At 38.9% G+C, this 15342-nt stretch overlaps 2 long non-coding RNA genes across 5 annotated transcripts in view; one reads left to right on the top strand and one right to left on the bottom strand.

Annotated features, from left to right (window-relative positions):
• LOC129058071 (uncharacterized) overlaps positions 1–15342 on the top strand; it is an 80198-nt gene that overhangs the window by 30735 nt on the left and 34121 nt on the right. For 3 of the 4 annotated variants that reach the window (XR_008522906.1, XR_008522903.1, XR_008522904.1), the window contains one exon: positions 10181–10354. This is a non-coding gene — a long non-coding RNA (uncharacterized LOC129058071). Of the gene's footprint in view, positions 1–4381; positions 4471–10180; positions 10355–15342 lie in introns of all 4 variants that reach the window. The other variant, XR_008522905.1, reaches the window with a different exon arrangement.
• LOC129058072 (uncharacterized) overlaps positions 1–15342 on the bottom strand; it is a 59674-nt gene that overhangs the window by 28379 nt on the left and 15953 nt on the right. The window lies entirely within an intron of this gene.

Here is a 15342-nt window from a genome sequence, read left to right as displayed (position 1 = left end):
TTGTTCTGGGAAAGACCATTCATTCATTCCTCATTTTATTTCTTTGCTGCTCAACATTCATAACTAGTCATTTCAACCTCATGTTTAACCTCCAAACTTGCATCAACACAAGTGCTCTGACTGGATTCCCTGGATCCCCTTTATTGTTTCTGTGTGCTTATCTCCCAATCTCCCAGCTGCCGCACACTCGGCTCCTAACCTAACTCACCAGTCCCCTTCTTCAGAGATCTAACCTTGGGCTACAGGACACCATTAGACAGGATGCACTGAGGGCCAGAAGTGGGGTGGGGTAGAGTTGATGTCCCACCCCTCACCCCAAGGCAGCAGGTAGTCAACCCCAGAATTATAGAGGAGTATGAAAACCCAGATTATTTGCCTTGATGCAGAATAAACTATGCAGTGTCAATTACACTCCATAGCTCCCATGGAATTAGACTGAGAATGAAACTTCACCTGCAGTTGGACCCTTGCTTGCCTTCTTCCTCCTCCTATTCTACTTCCCCAACTCCCTTACTGGTTTCTCACTTAAGAACTTCCTTAATAATTATTTGCCCACAAATCTTCATCTCAAGATCTTCCTCATAACTTCTTCATCCTCCTAAGATATTATATTTTTTAAAAACTTCATTTACACTTGTCTGATTACTGAGATGGAGTGTGTATCTATGTGTCCATAATAGTTAAGTCAGTTGATTTCTTCTTTTGTGGTCTCACATCCTTCGCTCATCTTGTTAATTCAGATTTAGGTATTTTTATGTGTAATTTACATACAGGAAAGTAAACATTTTAATTATATAGCTCAACAAATTTTTACATATGTACACACCCATGTAACCAACACCCAGATCAAGATATAAAACATTTCCAGCACACTAAGGCTCCCCAGTCCTCTTCCCAGTTAGCAGTAACCACCTCCAAGTGATCACTATTCTAATTTCTATTGGTATAGATAAATTTAGCCTGTTTTATAGGCTTATAAATGAAAACATCCTGTATATACTCTTGTGTCAAGCTTCTCTCATTCAACATTATGTTTGGGAAATTTATCCAGGTTGCATGTATAGTTCATTCTTTTTCATTTCTGTGTGGTTTTCCATTGTATGAGTATACCACAATTTATTTACCCATTTTACTGTTGATGGAAATGTGGGTTTTTTGCAATATGGAGCTTTTATAAAGAGAGCAGCTATGAATATTCTTTACAAGTCTTTAGGCAGATGTAAGTAGTCATTTCTGGATGTATACTTAGAACTGATGTTGCTAGGTCATAGGTTATAGATTGGTTTGATTGGTGGTATATAACTCTGTCATATTTGTATAAGTTTCTGCCCAATTGACTGCTTGTCTTTTTAATAATAGAAATCTTCTTTTTTCCCAAGTTTTATTGCAGTATAATTTTCACATGTAAAATTCACCCTTTTTAAATGTAAAGTTTCCAACAATACCATTTGACCCAGCAATACCATTACTGGGTATATACCCACAGGATTATAAATCATTCTACTATAAAGACACATGCACACATGTGTTTATTGCAGCACTATTCACAATAGCAAAGACTTCAACCAACCCAAATGCCCATCAGTGGTAGACTGGATAAAGAAAATGTAGCACATATACACCATGGAATACTATGCAGCCATAAAAAAGGGTGAGTTCATGTCCTTTGCAGGGACATGGATGAAGCTGAAAACCATCATTCTCAGCAAACTAACCCAGGCACAGAAAACCAAACACTGCATGTTCTCACTCATAAGTGGGAGTTGGACAATGAGAATACATAGACACAAGGAGGGGAACATCACACACCAGGGCCTGTCGAGGGTTGGGGGGCTAGGGGAGGGATAGCACTGGGAGAAATACCTAATGTAAATGACTGGTTGATGGGTACAACAAACCACCATGGCTCATGTATACGTATGTAACAAACCTGCACATGTATCCCAGAACTTAACGTATAATGAAAAAAATTGACTAGGATTATAATTATTTATATAACCACCACCAAATCAAGATAAAGAACATTGCCATAACCCTGGCCAGGAGCGGTGGCTCACACCTGTAATCCCAGCACTTTGGGAGGTTGAAGCTGGGGGACCACTTGAGGTCAAGACCAGCCTGGCCAACATGGTGAAACCTAGTCTCTACTAAAAATACAAAAAAATTAGCCAGGCATGGTAGCACATGCCTATAGTCCCAGCTACTCAGGAGGCTGAGGGAGGAGAATCACTTGAACCCGGGAGGCGGAGGTTGCAGTGAGCCAAGATCAAGCCACTGCACTCCAGCCTCGGCGACAGAGTGAGACTCCATCTCAAAAAAAAAAAAAAAATTAAACAAAACAAAACACAACTTTACCTGTTTATTCTTTAAGATAAACTCTAGAATTATTCCAGAAAGTGTCATAAAAATGACTGTTGCCTTCTCTGAAAACACAGATATGTAATAAATCACAAGTCCTAGCTCTTGAGTTGGACAGGTCAGCCTAGGAATCCCAGTCACCTACTTGCTGGGTAACATTAGGCAAGCTGCTATCCTCTCTGATAATCAGTTTCCTCTCCTGTAACATGATTATAACAATGGTGCCTGCCTCATGAGGTTATAAAAAATGGTGAACATAACTAATATAAATGAGGGCTTGCCATTTGCCCAGCACTGTACTAAACACTTTGTAGTGACGTATTTAAATCTCACAACAATCCTGTGAAGTATGTATTTTCCCTGTCCTGGTTTTATAGATGCAGAAACTGGAGCACAGGAAGTTAAGTAAATTGCCTGAGGCCTGAGTCGCGCTCACTAGCAGTGTGCCAGCTACTACAGGGCTTCTCTGCTTCATAGATAAGGAGGTGACACAGGGGAGCATGGAGCACAGAGCCTAGCATGAAGAATGCAGAAAGGCTAACTTTTATTGTCATCATTCATCTTCTTTATATTCTCAATAAAGCTGTATAATTGTCTTCATTTAGGTCATGCACATTTCTTGTTAAGGCTACTAGTCATAAATATTTCATGCCCTTTTGTACTATTGTGCATGGGTTGTCTCTTTTTCCTATTATGTTTTCTCATTGGTTTTTTGGGGATGCAGCAAAAGCTATTGACTTGTTTACATTGAGTGGCTAAAAGAAAACCTTAGTGGCACATTAGTACCATTTAAAATTCCCCGCCAAACAGCAATTTTAATTATGTATGCTCTTTTAATATCAAATGAAGTTAGTAGATAGATAATGAGAAAAAAATGGAGGTTAGAAATAACATTTTAGATTTTTTCACCCTTGGTCAAAGAGGAATAAAGAGAGAAAAGAGTAGAAAAAATTAATACACTCATCTGAGAATAGTACCCAAAAAGCCACAGCATATTACACCTCTCCCCAGAAAAACGTTTTGCTCAATTTTCTTTTTTATGTGATATCTTAAAATAATATTTACAGTTTAAATTGGCTGAATAAAAATTTTAAGGTCTTCTTACCATTGGAGGAATTATGAGATAAGCAAATATTTCTTCCTGTTTAGATGTTCATGTTTTATTGTTCTTATTAATCTAATCAAGAAAAAATAACTATTTCTTTTGAAAACTTGATTTCTCTTAAATAGCAAAATTTTGTACTTATTGAGGGAAAAAAACTCGGGCAATATATTCAAAGGTTTTGACCTTTGTATAGTAGATAATTTGAAAGTGAATATGTCAACACTTTTAAGAACATTTTAGTGCCAGCCAAGATATGACTGTGTCAAAGCAACATAATTACTGATCTATCAGTCAGGGAACTAATGGAAAAAGATGCTTCATTCAAAGTTTAAAAGTAGAATAACTTGAGGAGGGTTAATCAAAGGACTGTTTATAAAAGGTTTGGAAGTATAGAACTACAAGGGATGGTGCAGCACACTGGGATCGGTGTCAATGAAACTGTTGCTGCACCAGACCAAAAGGCAGGGGTGGAGGAGCAGTGGAAGGCCTTCAGACAAAGCCACGTTATGAAGACCCCAAAGGACAATCAGATCCAAATCCAACATGTGAAGCCTAATGTGCACTCCAAGGAGGCCCACTTACAGCACAAGAAAGGATGGTGTTTCCTTAGAGTCACTCGTCTATGGCTCTTGTCATTTAATTTTATTAAACAGAAGAAAACTAGTTAATGTATTAATTAAGACTTTGGGTTTGCAAATGACAAACACCTAACTAAAACTCACTTAAACAAAGAAAGAAAAGGTATATGATCACCACTCGGAAATTCAGGAGTGCAGCTGGCTTCGTATGTTGCTGGATTCAGAGGCTCAAACAATTTTAAGTGGAGAACACTTATTCCCCGTTTTCTTTCTCAGGATGAGCAAGCATGAACAGAACCCTTGCACCTTCTCTCAGTGTGCTCATTTATTTCTCCCGAAGGTAGGAAGAGTGATCTGGGTCTGCAGGTGTGTTGGGATAGAAGAGACAAGAGCAGGCTAAGATCTAGCAGAAACTCAGCTCACCAAACTGTAAGCCATGGCTTGGGAGAGAGTTATCCAACTGGGGATTTGGGAAATAAACTGGCATCTGGGTATGGTTCAGCTCTTCCAGTGCCCTTCATTCTGTCTGGTCAGTTTGTCTGTCTTATCATCTGCCTTCCCTGTGCTAAGCAGTCCAAAATGGAGGACAAGGTCCAAAGATTCCAGCCATGCCACTGGCCAGTTGTGTTAAGGAGAACTAAGTAGAAGCATGAACTAAGATGAACTAAGGAGCAGAGTTTTAGAAAATTCTTTTGGGCAGCAATCCAAAGGCATGAGCTCATTCAGCTTCTCAATCATAAAACTATTTCTTTTCCAATTACCTAGCCTGCATTTATCTCTAAATTTGTTCTGAATTTAGGTAAAATAAGGTATTATATTTGGACCCCTAAAAATCCCATCAATGGTGTAATCAGAATACTTTTTTACTCTTTCCACCTGTCAAATGTTTTCCTCTCTAAGCTTCATTCCCAAGCAGATTCTTCTCATTTGGGGGTAAATATGGCAAAAGGAATTTGTAGGTTTACACTGATCTCGAAGTTCACAATTTCTGTAAAAAGAGAGTGATGCATAATAACTCCAGCAAATATCATAGGGAAATTTTGTATTGGTTCAGCTTGGGTGACATGTCTATCCTTGGACAAGCATGGAGTACACTGATTGGCCATGTATGGATGACTTGGCTACTGTAGTTGCTGGAGAATGAGCCAGCCTCACCTGAGACATAGGGGCTTAGAGTGAGGAAAGGGACCACACTTAATGTGCAGATTGAGCACACAGTAACTGGCTTAGTCTCAGTAGATTGCTCAGTAGAAGGCAATAAATAGAATTGAAATGCTTTAATTTTGTTTTCTTCATATCAGTGATTATCAACCTTGGCCATACACTGGAATCATGTGAGAACACACTACTGCAGACCAATTAAATCAGGAAAGCTCTTGGGGATCAGCCGTTTTACAGTCCTAAGGTGTTGCTGGCGTACATGCAAGATTGGCAAACATTATCTTAAGTAGCATCATAATTGATCAGTCTGGGGCCAATTAAGGATAACATTGATCATCTTCCATCACTAGCTTTAACCTGTTATTCAAAGAAGGAAGTCTGATGGTAGAGGGGGACTCTGGGAAGATGGAAGTAACAGTAATATAGCTTTTGAATCTTTCTGTATTTTACATAAAAACATACAGAACAACAAAATAGTAAACCCAAATTCCCATGAACAACATATGCAACCAAACTGGCTATAAGATAGCCCTCCAAACCACAAAATAAAAGCAGGTAGGGGCAAACCACAGATGGTGTCCATCAGGTAAATGAAGAGGGAAGTAACTAGGTGTCTGAAAGATGTGAGACAAAATGACCCACAGAAGAGCGGACCTGAGAACAGCAGCTCCCTTGCAGGATGGGGCCCACCCAGAGGAGTAACTGCAGGAAGTGGAATCAAATTGAGCAGAGAGGGCCAATAAAAAACCAGGGAAAGAGGTCATACCAAAGTGGGGAAGGGAACAGAGTAATGAATTCACAAAATAGTCAACTCCAAAATATGGAATATAAAACACTAAACTTTTAAAAATGATTACCTCTGGCAGTAAAATTTCTGAAATATTTCATTTTAAATTTATATACTTCTTGTGATTTAATACTTTTCTCCCAGGAAGCATGTATTGCTGTAACAATGGGCATGTATTTGTAACATCTATCATATGCATGTTATATATGTAACATACATATATTACAAAAGACATACATATATATATAGATATACACACACACACAGAAAATAGCAAGACACAGTATTCAAAAACATGGTTATGAGCTACCTTATATATCCAGAAGGCAGTGTAGGTTGGACCCATTTGGAGGTCACCAAAGTCAAACCCTATATATCTTGTGAACCCAAACCAGCTATTGAAGAAGAAAAATGAAACTTTTCAAGAAAGATTGTATGAAAAACAGAAGCTGCTGGTGTCTTAACCTTCACAGTATTGTCCAGACATTGTGAAGGCAATAAATGGTAATTATGTGAATGAATGAATGAATGAATATAGAATGTCAAAAAAGTTTAAGTCTGTTTTCAAAAAAGTCAACCTGAAAAATCAAGTGAGCATCAGGAGAATTAAAAAAATATATTAATTTTTTTTGGCCGGGCACAGTGGCTCACACCTGTAATCCCAGCACTTTGGGAGGCCGAGGCAGGCAGATCACAAGGTCAGGAGATCGAGACCATCCTGGCTAACACGGTGAAACCCCGTCTCTACTAAAAAAATACAAAAATAATTAATTTTTTTTAGAATTTAGAATGGGAGAACACTATAGTGTTGAAGTAACTCCTTCTAATAGAGTTGCCTGAATAAGTAACTCTAAAATTGGGTCATAATCTTTTCACTTCTGTTGACAAATATGTGAGACACTCCATGAACATATATAATTTCTCACCATCCTCCATGTATGATTCCAGTTTTCTCTCTTCCTGAAAACAACATATCATAATGCAGATGAGAGAATCTTCAGTCTCTTCTATTTAAAAAATGAAAGAAAATCTGGAAAAAAATCAGTACAACTATTATCAGTAAATATGTAGAGGTGCCATAGGAATGAACCTATGTTTGCCTGGTGACCCAGCAGGTCCTCATTCCGTGTCCTCAGGCAAATTACTTTGCACCTCTAAGCCTCATTTTTTTTCATAGGCTTAATAATTGTACCCACGCTATTGTGGCAATAAAATGAAATAATGAATGTGGAGTGTTTAGGACAATGCCAACAAAATGTTATCTCACAACAATAGTAATTTACCAGTAAGATAATCCTAGCATATATGGCAGTATCCTAGCATGAAGAAAACAAAAATGCCATTGAAAACCTCTAAACTAAATAGCCTTAAGTTTCATTCTTAGTAAAAGTATTTGATTCTCTGTTCCCTTCATGTAGTACTCAGGTTAATAGATCACTTATTCATTTTAAAAAGTTATGAGTAGCTACCATGTGTAAGATACATATGCATTTGTTGGTAAATAGAAACTGTATTGGGCTTTTCCTTTTATTTAGCTGTTATTTGCATATTAAAGTTTCAGGGTACTTCTCAAATGAAGGGTGATTTTAAAACCAAAGTAACACTCTGTTGGGTGGAGCCTGTCCAGATAGCTCATCTGCCACATATAAGCCTTGGAAGATTCTGGGCAGACTTCTGATGGGCTGGGCAGGAGGAGCTATCCTAACCCTTGGGGCGGGGCTGTGTGGGACCACAGATTCACCAGCTGATTGTGGAAAGCCCTTTTTTTTTTAGTTATGCATGCCCCGTGGACTTGGTAAGCTTTAGTCCCTGGTGTCACCAGAGTATAGCAGCTACCTGGTTCCTGCTGCATGGTTGCAAATAACTTGGTTTCAGTGATTTCTCACGGAGGTGACTAAATCAATTGGTAGGCTGAGTGTTTGTGTAGACAAAGACTTAGAACCTGTTTTGTGTGGTGCGATTTTAGTTTCTGTGATCTTTCCAGTCATTTTCGTCTACAAGCTGTTGGCCCTGAGAATTATTTACATTTTAATTAGGAGTGCTCAACCCCCTCTATGAGTAGAGTCAAGCAGCTTATTTACTTCCTACTGGCAGGCTTCTGAGGAAACAGCTTAGGCAACCTTGCTGAGCCATTGAGCCAAAATAGTCGCTTGCAGAAGAGCAACACCATGTCCTCACTTCTTAGCTTTGCTTCTCTGCTGGGGCTTCTCATGGGGACCAAAACTGAAATGAGCTGCTCTATGCAGCAATCAAACTACTGCCTCATTTTTTTTTCTTCCCTTTTCTCTGGATGAAGCAAACTTTTTAATAGGTTTCATTTGCATATATAATTAGCACTCATTTTTTTAGCATAGCCAGGGAGTGAGTTTGTTCTCCGTGTGCCTTTTCAGATAAGCGTATCCTTTTAATCATGTAAGCTTTTCCTTGTTTACAAAGAAATATTTTTACATACTATTCAGCCTCATCCCCCTTCTGAAACAGAGTACTCTAAACAGAAAGCAAACTTCCTTTGATGACAGACACATGACTGTCATTATGGGTTAGTCACTGAACTATGCTCTCATACCCACAAGAGCTACAGAGATGGGAGAACTTGTTTGCCCCAACATTAAATAACCCTACAATGCTGCCTCTTGAGTTCTTGGTTCTGCCTTCGTGTCTCTCCCTTCTCTGTCCAGCTGCCTGTCTCTAACTTTCTCTATTTCTAACTTGCTATTTCTAATCTGCCAGAAACTAGGAAATCAGATAAGCCTGCTTCCTAGAACTGAGAAATCAGATAAGCCTGTTTCCTATAACTAAATGTCTGACATAATGTTCTGTGAGAGAAGTGCATGAACTTCCATGCATACTTGGCTGTTGCTTAGGATGATTTTGGCTGCAAATAATTGAAAACGCTGATTCATCATGGCTTAAATAACAAAGAAATTTATTGCCTCCCAGAACAAGAAGACTCCAAGTAGGATACAGTCCAGGAAGGGTACTGTAGGCTGCATTTTAGTCCTGGGGGATTCGACCAGCTCTGTCTTCTCCCACTGCTGGCTTCGTCTTCCAGCTGGTGGCAATATGGCTGCTGTGGTTTCAGGGCCACATCTAGATGCACCAATGTTCCAAAAAAGGAGGAAGAACATCAACTTCTGTGTCTCTTTTAGGAGAAGGAAACCTTTTCCAGAGGCTTGCCAGCTGACTTCCCCCAGAGACCAGAATTGCCCTTTCCTAAGTCAACCACTGACTAAAGGAATAGAATTCTCAAGGTTGAATTCGGCTAACTAGTATCCATCCTGGATCAAATTGAAATTCTCTTGGGAAAAAGAAGAGGAAAAGTGGACATTGGGAAGAAACCAACATATGTGCTAGAAATGAGAATTATTTGTCTACTTATGATTTTATAACTGTGTCTACAATGAGTTAAGACTTGGTAGAGAAGATCAACTTTTAGAAAAGTGAAATATTATTTTAAAATCAAATCAAATGGTAACCAGAGATATTTAGTGAAAAACTAGCTTTGACATGAATCTATAAATGGAGACAAAGTTTGGTGTTGCTTTCATGTGACTATTACAGCACTTGAATGATTCAACCTAGAGTTCATAGTGCATTACAAGGAAATGTACAAAGAAAGGGGCTGTTGAGAGGAAAGTGACACAGGTGACTGTGACTTCTTATGAAAGCCAGATACCCTTCACATGTCTAAAGGCAAACATATTAAGTGACAGAAATGTCCCAAGAACAAATATTTTCTTCCTGGAGCGTATTAGAAAGATCTTAAGATCTAGACCACTCTCTAGGGATAAGCAGCCATGGCTATATCAGGAAAATTTGTTTGTACTTTGCTTCTTTCTTACAGCTCTGGAAAAACTTCTCCCTATATACGGACCTCAAATTACCATCTCTTCAATTAACATAGGAATATAGATTAAATATTCTTCTGGATCCACTAATAACCCTGCTCATTTCACAGAGTTTAACTTTGCAGGAAGACATCACTACTCCTTTGACGTGGTCCCTGACTCACCTCCCCAGCTCCAAGCTTGATTTGACATTCCTTCTCTATGCTCCCCTAGCACTCAGTGCCTACTTCCAACAACAAACTTAACACACTGGATTGCAACCTTTGATTATTGTTTGTCTTTTCCCCTAAATTCCAAGGATCTTGACAAAGGAACTAAGTTCTATTTATGTTTGTACCCACAGGGTCCCAGTACTTAAGGAATACCTTTGAGAAGGATGGACGAATATGAAGAAACTAAGGAGCAAAGGAATCAAGGATTTCTTCCAGTCCACCTGGGAAGTTAGCTGCATAGTTAGAAATAGAACTTTAGACTCCTGGCCTGTTTTCCAAACCACAGATATGCTTGGTTTATGCAGGTAAGGTTTTAGTTTGGGGTGTTGTTTTTAAACAAATGCCCTGAAACTATGCTAGGGGCAGGCAAAGTTTGTGGGTATTAGAGACCAAATGACCGTGAAATCATAGCATCAGTATGTGCGGTGTTTTAGGAATGTCAATGTGGCTCAAAAAGAATTTCTGTGAAAAATATGGACTCTCAACTCTCCTCTCCAAGGCATCTTTAGTTAATAACCAGTTAGGAGACTGAGCCCCAAAACTGTCTCTTACCCATTCCAATGTATATGAAAGGCTAGATGCTATGAATGTGGTGATAACATCTGCCAGAAACCTCTATCATTCATTTTATCCTTGTGACTTCTCTGGTAACTCAACATCTTAAAGGATGAAATTTTCTTTTTATTGCAAAGTTTCAGAGTCACTTCAGACTTCAGTGAGATCATAGCATGCGTTTCTCTTGGACTAGGACCAGGCAAACAGTCTCACTGCGTCACAGTCAGGGCAGGGACTCCCTCCATCCCCAGGCCAGCCTTATTATGTACAAATGTGCTACCTTTTCACCTAAAGTATAAATAAAGTAAAGGTTTATTCTTGTTCCAGTTTCAATTTGACCAAGCTTCCACCAGAGCCATACACCTGTTACTGCATTTGTTTACTATGCTGTAGAACTTTCTGCAGAATATAACCCTTGCTCATTCCTCATATTGTACAATGGACATATTCCAGAAAGTAGACTGGCCCCAGGATTGATGAAAGCCTTCCTTTTGCTTCACATCTCAGGACTTTTGCGAATTATCAGCACATTAAGTCCTGACTGGAAATGTCAAAATGTTTCAAATTCACAAACTATAGCAGATAATTTGGCTGAAAACAATTTGGCTAAACGAAATTTTGCCAAAGATAATTTGATCAAATATAAAGTACTTATAGTTTACTTTAAACTTTATTTTAAAAGTAAGTTTGTCAACAGAACAATTGGTACAAATAATACTTATTGAAAATGGGCGAATACAATCACTGGTTTTTCAGTGTTGGTAATTTTAGTGTGTATGTATCACAAGGTAGTGAGGCAGTTCTCTGTGCGTCATCAGCATTTTTGTCTGATTGTCACAACTGGTTCCTTTTTTGCCAATTATTTATGTTATTTGCTTCTTACCATACTGCAAAGTTGGAAAAGAGAATTGTTCAACAACAATATATATTTGAAACAACCTAAATAACCAACAAAATTGGACTGGCTAAAACCTAAAGAGCAAGTAATAGGGAAATCTATTAAAACTGGGAATTATATATTTTGTTCCATGCTTTATTTTATTATTTCAGTTCTTTGTTTATTTTCCCCTGGTATAAAAGCAATGTTACTCAATAAAAGAAATTAGAAAATACAGATATGCAAAAAAAAAAAAAAAAAAAAGGACATTGTAAGTCACCTACCTGTTTGAAACTTTGAGTGATTTCCTCTCAGGTCGTTTTTAATGTGCCTACCCACATACACATACATACACATGTATAAACACACACACACACAACCCTGACCCTCTGCAAAATAGGATCATGCCATAACAATGCTTCATAACTTTCAATATAAACCATATATAAGTAAGCTTTAAACTGCTGGACTTTTTGATAATTTCAACTAATATTCTATTGGCCAGAAACAAATTAAGGGTTATTATGATTATAAATAGAAAAATCTGATATGTGGAAATAATGCTTAAAGCCACATAAAGGGTTGTGACCCAATCCCATGATTAATACTAATTACTAATGTATTTTAAATCCAGTTCCATAAATTAAGACTTTTAACTATATTGTCCTATTGGCTACTTTTCTTTGGAACATATTGTTTGGTTTCTATTTGCTTGTGATCAAATCACTTTTGAGCAAATTATTGGGACATGCAGTGTCAGTTTAGTGTTAAGCTAGGTCATCCTTCCAATATCATCCCACCTGAGATGTCCATATCGATCATTTCCATCCTATTTGTTTTGATGCACACAACATCAGAGTGTTCAAAATAGTGTTCACTAGGAGTCTTGTTTCAAAAAGAATTTTAGGTGACTTTCACAAGCATATTCAACAGAACAATATTAAAAATTTTTAAAAACTGGGTGAAGGGTACACAGGAACTCTCTGTTCTAGGCTTGCACTTTTTGATAAGTCAAAAATTAATTCAAAATAAAAAGCTTTTTTTAAAAAAATAGCCTGAAGGCCAGACGCAATGGCTCACACCTATAATCCCAGCACTTTGGGAGGCCAAGGCAGGCAGATCACCTGAGGTCAAGAGTTTACGACCAGCCTGGCCAACATGGTGAAACTCTGCCTCTACTAAAAATACAAAAATTAGCCAGGCATGGTGGCGGGCACCTGTAGTCCCAGCTACTTGGAAGACTGAGGCAGGAGAATCGCTTGAACTCAGGAGACAGAGGTTGCAGTGAGCCGAGATCGTGCCACTGCACTCTAGCCTGGGCAACAGAGCAAGACTCCATCTCAAAAAAAAAAAAAAAGAAAGAAAGATAAAAAGAATAGCCTAAAAAATATACACAGATTAGAGAGACATCATTTTCCAAAACTAAGAGAAATCAAGCCATACACACACACAGATATTGATAAGACAAGGCCAATATGAGAATTAGTCCACAGCAGGGCACACTCTAGGGTTTCACACAATTACTACCATAGTCGAGTTCGGCCGATGTAAAAAAGAAACATGAAATGGTATTCAATAGGTCAGTAGGGTGAGTATACTTAACATTAATCAATTGCACATGTCAAAAAAGCTAGAACAGAATAATTTGAATGTTCCCAGCATAAAGAAAAACTAAATATTTAAGGTGAAGGATATCCCAGTTACCCTGATCTCATTATATGAATGTATCAAATTATCACATATACCTGAAAATATGTATATCAAATATGTGTCAATTTAAAATATAAAAAGAAACATGGTTGTGATAAAAATCACATTATCATGTGTAAAAATGTACTGGTTTTAAAAAAAAGCAAAAGGTTTTCTACACTTAGGTCTAAGAGAAATTTTTCTGTGGGTTTTCCTAAAGTGAAAACTAGGTGATATAGGGGTTGCCATTTTCAACAACACCCTAACTCTAAATACAATCATGTCCTGGAGAAGCGAGAATAGGATCCTGGATTTAGACAGAAAGGGCAGAGCACTTAGATTTTAATAGTAATGAGCTATTAAGACATATATTTTAAACAATTTTCTTTTTTAAAAGAAAAAAAAAGTCTAACTGTGGGATGAGTGGCGTAAAGAATGTTTCAGGAAACATCATCCTATCTGCCTTGTCAGGAGGGCTTTTAAAAAATTAAATACTAGATAAGACAAGCAGAGGCAATATGCAGGTCCATATTTCCCAGCTATCAGCCACGGCTGAGAAGCAAGACTCAAGGCATTAAGAAGAATGGAGAAGCATAGTGTTCCCTTAAAATACCTGACATATCCCATGCTGGGAAACACTGCCTGCACTGTTTATGTGTTGGGTTTTTTATATAGGTCTGTTAAAAAATGGAAGGAAGGCCCAGCCTATCCCAAGCAAAATCAGACAGGAACCAAAGTTGTGGCACCTATTTGCCTCCCCTTGTAACTTTCTTCCCCCACCCAACTTAAAAGGATGTTGCCTTCAGGCTGAAAAGAAAAGGATGGATGCTTAGGATACAATCCAAAGAAGAATGAGGGCCAGGGGAAGTGTGAAGCCCAGCCATGGAGGTAAATCCCCAAGGGAACAAAATCCAGTGGGGCCCAGGTGGGCTTGCGTGAGCTCCAACTGGGGCGAAAAAGGAACGATCCCATGGGCCTCTTTTCCTGGGCCCAATTCTATTCTCAGACTCTTCCTCTGGTAAGGGAGGGTGGAGAGGGGGCTTCTTACCACTTTAGACTCACAAACATTCTCCTGTCCTTTCCTCCAAGAGATCTAATCCTTACTTGGTATTATTTACACTTAGCCTCTAATGTGATGGAGCTTTTAAACTAGGATCGGCTGTCAGCAAGTCTGCTAGAGGTTATTCTAGAGTTTATGGGGATTGGAAAGGAGTGGGTATTGTGTAAGAATCCAAGCTTCCTACTGACAGCCCTAGGTCTTGGAGCCCAGCCAACCTGAGCACAGGTCTCCTAGCCTAGCTACTTTTCTCTGCTCTCACCCCATTTTTTTTCTCTTCCCCTCCACTCCAAGATGCTGGGCATGCAGGATCCATTCTTACTGAAATTTCTTCTCCAGTCTTTGCTCCGGGTGCTTAGCTCTCTTTACCTGCCCCTTCCCTCCCCCCATCCCAAGCATGACAAGAAAGCCTTCCTATCCTGGACTGGGCATTGCTAAGCCTCCAGAAACTTGGTTCTGGCTCTTTTGAGAGTGGTTTGGATGCTGCTGCATAGAAGGAAACAAGAAAGTGAAGCAAACCCAAGAGCCTCAGCCATGGGCATTGGTAAATAAGAAGGAGGCTGGAAATCCTACAAGCTGCAGATCATAGATCCTGATGCCCACTTGCCTCATAATACAGATTCAGATAAGGAAGTTGAGGTCCTGAGAGACTTGTTCTGGATCACTCATTTATTTATTGCCAAAGTCAAGACTAGAATCCACTTCACACAAATATCACCCAATTGATATTGCTTCTTCCGTTGTGCTAGATGGAAGCAGAAAACTGTGGTCTTTCCAGAAATACTCATGCCAACAGGAGTAAGGGAAAGATATCAGAAAAGCTTTCCAGGGTCTGTGTGGTGGCTCATGTCTATAATCCCAGCACTTTGAGAGGCTGAGGTGGGTGGATCCCTTGAATCCAGGAGTTCAAGACCAGCCTGACCAACGTGGTGAAACTCCATCTCTACAAAAAATGCAAAAATTAGCCAGATGTGGTGGCACAGGCCTGTAGTACCAGCTACTCAGGAGGCTAACCCTGGAGAACTCTAGGCTGCTGTGAGGTCCCTGCACTCCAGGCTGAATGACAGAGCCAGACCCTGTCTTAAACAAAGCAAAACAAAACAAAACAAAGCTTT

Source organism: Pongo abelii, chromosome 11 (assembly GCF_028885655.2).
Source record: "Pongo abelii isolate AG06213 chromosome 11, NHGRI_mPonAbe1-v2.0_pri, whole genome shotgun sequence".
Taxonomy (NCBI): Eukaryota; Metazoa; Chordata; class Mammalia; order Primates; family Hominidae; genus Pongo; species Pongo abelii.
Note: the sequence above shows the minus strand (reverse complement) of the source record. Positions and strands in the feature narration are given on the sequence as shown.